Here is a 6,359-nt window from a genome sequence, read left to right as displayed (position 1 = left end):
AGTGATATAATGAGAGTGCAAAAACATCGACACAGTCAGGAATCCTGTCAGAAGCAAAATGCAGCTACAGTCTTCATTAACTATTTAGCATTATAAACTGTTCCCCCTGATGTTAGAAGCTCTTTATTGTGAGGTCTCCAACAGGGTGTCTCTGCTTTTCCAGCAATCTGGTTGATCAATAGTTGGTCTGTTTCTCAGGTTTTCTTGAGGCTGGTAATATAATTACATGATTGTACTGGATTCAGTTCTGATCTCATCTCAGTATTTGAAAGCAGATCCGAAGATTTCTGATAGTGAAGATTTTGATTCAGATTTGGTAATCAAGTCCTACCTTCAAACCTTCAATATATATATATATATATATATATATATATATATATATATATATATATATATATATATATATATATATATATATATATATATATATATAATGCTGCATGTAGGTATTTCAAAGTTTAAGGCAGAGATATGGATTAATTTGATGCTGAAATCCTACATCATTTTAATTTCACCTCAGAGGTGGATTAAGACTGACAAAAATTCTTGGCTTCTCCCAGATATTATTACCCAAGATGTTCATTATGTTTAAACTCTACAGAGAATGTAACCTTCACATGTTACATTGTGCTTTATTTCTGAAGAACTAAAACACTTTCACGTTTGTTTTAGTTCAGAACCAAGCAATTTAAATAATGTAAAACACTGCAAAATATAGTTAAGCAACTTGTTTGTTCCAAAAACATCCAACACACACTCACAGCTAGGGGCAATGTAGAGTAGCTAATTAACCTAATGTACATGTTTTTGGGATTGTGGGAGGAAGCCGGAGTACCCGGAGAAAACCCACGCAGGCACAGGGAGAACATGCAAACTCGGCACTGAAGGGCCCAGACTGGGATTCATATTGGCCACACCATAACGTTGCTCAAGTGTTTAATAACATCATATCATATGTGTTGGATAAATATCTCAGTATAACCAAAAGTAGAACGCACGTAAAATGCTTCACCATGTTTTGTTTTCTTATTCAGATCCAGGGAGTGGAACTCAAGATTTGGAAATCCCTATCTGGTCAGATCCAACTGAGATCACCATGATCCCATGTGCCAATGTTTTGAAATAGTATGACAAAATAAGTGAGATCATTTGGATCCGTGACAAAGAACAGGGAGATCTCTTGATCATCAGTCTGATTAAGATTGCAAGTTTTGAAATACCGGCCCCTTAACTTAGATGAAGCAGAACCAGGTTGTGATACCAGAAAATCTGAGTTAAACCCACAGATAGCTGGATAACTCTTACTCTTTGTGTTACAAGTCCAAGAGCACCATTAAGTTTCTCAGAGTTGGCTAACAGTTTTAATTTGTCTAACATGTTTTTATTTTAGGGTTGATGCAGGTGACAAGAGATTAAATGAATATTCAGAAACCATTCAAAGTAAACTTTTAGTAGTTCCTCTTGGTCTGCGTCAAGAAGGTTAAGAGACAATAATGTAGCAACAGCATAACAAATAGGACCCAATTCTTGATAGTACAAAGCATCATTTCCCCACAAGACTTTTAGTGAACCAGTTTGGTTTCATTTCCATTTCATAGTTATCATAAGATCTTTGAAGGTTAGTTAAAAACACTAAATATCAATAAATGAATAGCATTCATACAGGCCCCTTTAGGTTCTTCAGAGCTCAGTAAGACCCCTGGCTGCAAACCAAGATATCCCAGAATTTTTTACAGTGTGCGGTAGCATTCCTTTAGAGAAGATTAGACATTAGATGCCCACACAGCCTTTCAATCCTTCAGCAGACACCAGAGCACGCAGTTATTATGAGCATCTTTCCTAAAAGATGAATCACCTGGGATTATCACCATTCCATATTTAAGACCGGATTTTAGTGCTGGGATGAAGTGTATTTCACTGCCCATTTCACTTGATTTAATACACTGAGTCTTCAAATGACATAAAGCCTCTGATGCCTAGTGTGTTTCCAAGTGCTGTGGGTGATAGAAACGTTTCATATCTTATGGTGGAAATTCAACTTCAACAGAAGCATCCTCCATCTTTTTTGTGTGCTTCAGTGGTGAGGATTTGCCTCAGGTTCAAGAGGATCAACTCTTCCTCTTGGCAGGACAAATAATATAAAACCCATGGAGCAGTTTGATCGACCCTGATGAATGAAGTGATATAGAAGATGGATGGATTATCACTGTTTCAATCCATGTAACATTAGTCAGATGAGATTAAAAAGGAATATGTTTTTTTCTAGATTGCAGATTTGAGACATTATTGCTACATTTGCAGTTGTTTGTTTTGTTATGTCTGAGTTGTTTGTACAATACTGTTGAAATATGTATGTCTTAAGGCGAATGGAGGAGGTTTCCACTTTGATGTGGCTCATCATGGTACAAAACTATATGTCATTGCATATCTGGTTGACATGCAGATTGCTTTCAGTGATCTTGGCTGAATGTTTTTCCTGCCGTGAAGCCTTAAGAGGTCAGAGGTTGGAGTCTCTCTTTGACCTTACGCTTCTGTTCAACATCTGACCTCAAACCGTTCTGGTCATGGCAGTGCTGTGCCCACTGACACCATATGTTCAGCATTATCCAGTTCAACATCAAATCATTTTAAACATATTCCTTCTTAATCTCATTTGACTAATGTTAGATGGACTGAAACAGTGACAAATTACTTCACAAAAGTAGAAGCAATCCATCCATCTTCTGTATCACTTTTATTCATCAGGAGTCTATCCCAGCTGACAACGGGTGAGAGGTGAGGTACAACCTGGACTGGTCGCCAGTCAGTTGCAGTTCCAACACACAAAGACAGACAGACACACACACTCACACCTAGGGGCAGGATATGCTATGTTTATTACTATCGATTCATTGTATGTGAACAGAATTTTACTGTTGTAGCTGGTCAATGTGGAACTACTTTAAACTATTTTTTTATATTCAGTTGGTTAGCTAAGTCCAGTCCAGTGCTTCAGCAGATCAGAAAATACAACCTGCATTCGGGACTTTTCTTTATTGTTTTATTTATTTTACCTCTCAGGGCCTCAAACAGAGAAATTTTGAGGTCAAATGTTTCATTATGTAAGGAGTCATGAGGCTGAGAACCACTGGTTTCATCTCATAATCAGTTTTCTTTTATGACCTTGTCATATGTTGTTTTTTAATGTTAAAGCCTAATCTTAAGTAACTACACAGTAACTACAAAGTCAGACAATGTAATGGAGTGTAAAATTTCACAAATTTAGTCAAGTAGAAGTATCATAAAATGTAAAGACCAAATGAACCTTATAAAGACGTCCTTCAGAGCTGTAGGCATTTAAATTTCTTAGATATAAAATCACTTTCCAGGTTCTTTTGACCTGACTGAGGGACAGTGATTCTGACAAAAAAAAAATTGCCAGTGGTTCACCATCAGCATTTACGTAACATGAAGTTTGTAAATTTAAGGAAAAACTGTTCTTATAGTCATTTCAATTTTTTTTCATCCCATCAATAGGCCGATAGATGCCATCTGGTAGTGAAGCCCACACACAAACCTAATCTATAGCGGCCCACCTGGATGTGTGGGCTTTTGCTGCCTAGTCGTGTAGTTTCTCCCGAACCATATATGGATGATGTTGTGTAATATGCCAAGACCCAGAAAATACTTTTTGTTGTATAACTATTTGTTGGGATTAGTGACATGATTTTGGAAGCACCATAAATAGACTCAAGGAGTCAAGATACAAAGATACAGAACACGATTAGCTCTTCCAGTTTAGTCACTCTTCTCTTCAGGCACTTGTCTCTGATAGAAATTTTGTCCCTTCACAGTCACAAATAACAGGATACATTGCATCATGCTGTGTCATGAAAGGAGTGAAGCTTGTACATTTTGTATCTATCACTCAGAGGACTTTAATTTCAGCATGTAATAATAAAATAACCTTCATGCATGCACCTGCTGCTATGTGAGAGAATAAACCTCTAATCAGCCAGTCTAATAGTTCCAGTCACTTTCGTTTACTCATTCCTTAAAACACTGCAAGTAATTGACAGCAAAATTATTATCTGAACCAGAAAGTATTTGTGTTTTTTTTCTTTTGTTTTTTAAATCACTGGGCTCCTATGCCATTTCATTCCTTTATCCTTGTCTTTCAGAACGTCCTGTATGAGAGCTGTTATGGTGAATGGATACAACACTTGAACTGCTGCCAATTTCGTTGTATGCACCGATACAATGACAATAAAGACTTTTGATTCTGATTGATTTGATTCTGAGTATTGGTTATACCAACACATTCTAGCTCTGTGTTGAGCTCTGGTGGTTTTGACTTACATATCATGTAAAACTGAGAGGTTCACAAAGTATTTCACCACTTGAAAGGTGGTCTGTTTATAGAAATGGACTGCCTATGCAGTAGAAAGGTGAAAATATTTTTAAAACTGATGCTACATGACCAGAGAGAGCAGAATGAGGGCTGTGTATTCCATTTTGCTCAAAAGATAAAAAATCCACAACAACCAGAATACGCTGTGCTGTACCGGACCGACAAACGCCCCCTCTCTCTTGTGCGATGTATAGATGTATAATGGATCCTGGATACTGGATCCAGACATGGCACCTATTAAGTTTTTTCACTTCTGTGTTTACTCCTTTGGTATGGGGCTCTGTGAATGTACAAAGTGGCATTAAAATCACTTTTCTTGGTTCAAGGAAAGTTTCAAAAACATGAAGTCTCCATGGGTCAAAAATTCATAATAAAATTCATAAAAAAGTCAAAAATGTTATTATTTGCAGTTGAAAGTGTCGTCTTAACAGATGTATAGGAAAATACATTTCAGGCCACAGAGGAATCTTTCGCTGCAATATTGTGAGCATAAGTGGTGCAGTCATATGCAGGTGTAAATAATACTTGGTTTTGGAAACAGGAAACAATATGGCGGATGGTTGTTAACAAACAATCTCAATCTCAATCTTGAATGTGGTGAGACGCCCCTTTCTTAATCCAAGAGGTAGAGGGAAGTGCGACTCTCTCTCTCTCTCGTGATTTGATTTCTTTATGCGTTGTGTCCGTGGTGTTGGACTCACAGAAGTGTAGAAGTACAGTCTTTAGTTAGCAGCCATTGAAAAGCTTCATCTAGTGGTGTTTTGCTGGTAAATGAGAAGAGGACTCTGGATGCAGGCAAAATGGAGAGCAATTTAACATTGCTCATTTGCATATACCATCTGCACTGTAATGATACAAAACTGGTTGAGAACTGGCAAAGTTTTCTCTGAGCTGACAGAGGCCAAGGTGATCCATCAGACTGGGCTCTGGAGAGACCCGAGGACCCTGTTTTCACCTGCTATCTCGCTGACCCCTCTCATCTTCCCAAACAGAGCACAAACAAAAGATAAGGGTTGGTTCTGCTGAAGCATTCAAAGATTCAAGATTCAAAGATTTTTATTGTCACTCTCACCTTAGTACTAATGCCAGGCAATTAAATAAAAAAAGGAGAAAAAGATAAAAATATGGCAATATATTATAATAAATAACACTCTAAGCATTACTTCGTGTGGCTTGGTGGGAGCTGATAAAAAGCTCTGTTGTTGTTAATATCAGTTTCAGCCATAAGATGAACATGATATCTTTGGTTGAAAGTAAAAGCAGGACTGGATTATGTCTGGACTCAAGGATGGACTGTGCATATTAATGCTGACTGAACCATGTGTATTGTGAAAAGGGTTACTTATAGTGATAAGCCCCCAGAGAATTATCTCTTCACTCTACAGTTCCCCTCATTTGTACAGAGATTTGTAGTGTCTTTCAGCTCATTATTTTGTATTTAAGGGTGACGGCTTTACTGTTCTGGTTCAGTATGACCTTTCTCATCAGTATTGTTTTCAGCCACAGCAGGCAGCTGTTTTCAGTGAAAAAACTGAAACATGAAAACCCACTGTATGTTACCTTTCTAGCACCAAACAACAATTAGCATATAGCTGCTGAGCATAGTGGAGCATTTAGTAGCCAAACATAAATATGTTTCCCCCAGGAGTTGGTGAAAATCAAAGCACAGAAAAAAGGAGAGTGAAGATTAGACTGATGCACACAACATTTAAACTTGATAATATGTTAATACATCAACAATGTATTTACTTGTGCTGTCCCCTGGAAGCCAGTAAATATCAGTCAATAAAGCTTTTAAACAGAGTCAAAACTTTCTTGGCATATTGAGATTATTTCAAATTTTGGCATCTTATTCATATCATATATCATGTGATAGACTTTCACATCATAGACTTTCTGAAAAAGTCTACGACATAAAGCATCCCATTAATACCAATTCTGTCAATTTTCACTCATCCTTCATTCATGA

This window comes from Scatophagus argus, chromosome 12 (genome assembly GCF_020382885.2).
Source record: "Scatophagus argus isolate fScaArg1 chromosome 12, fScaArg1.pri, whole genome shotgun sequence".
Taxonomy (NCBI): domain Eukaryota; kingdom Metazoa; phylum Chordata; class Actinopteri; family Scatophagidae; genus Scatophagus; species Scatophagus argus.
This window is presented reverse-complemented; position numbering follows the sequence as displayed.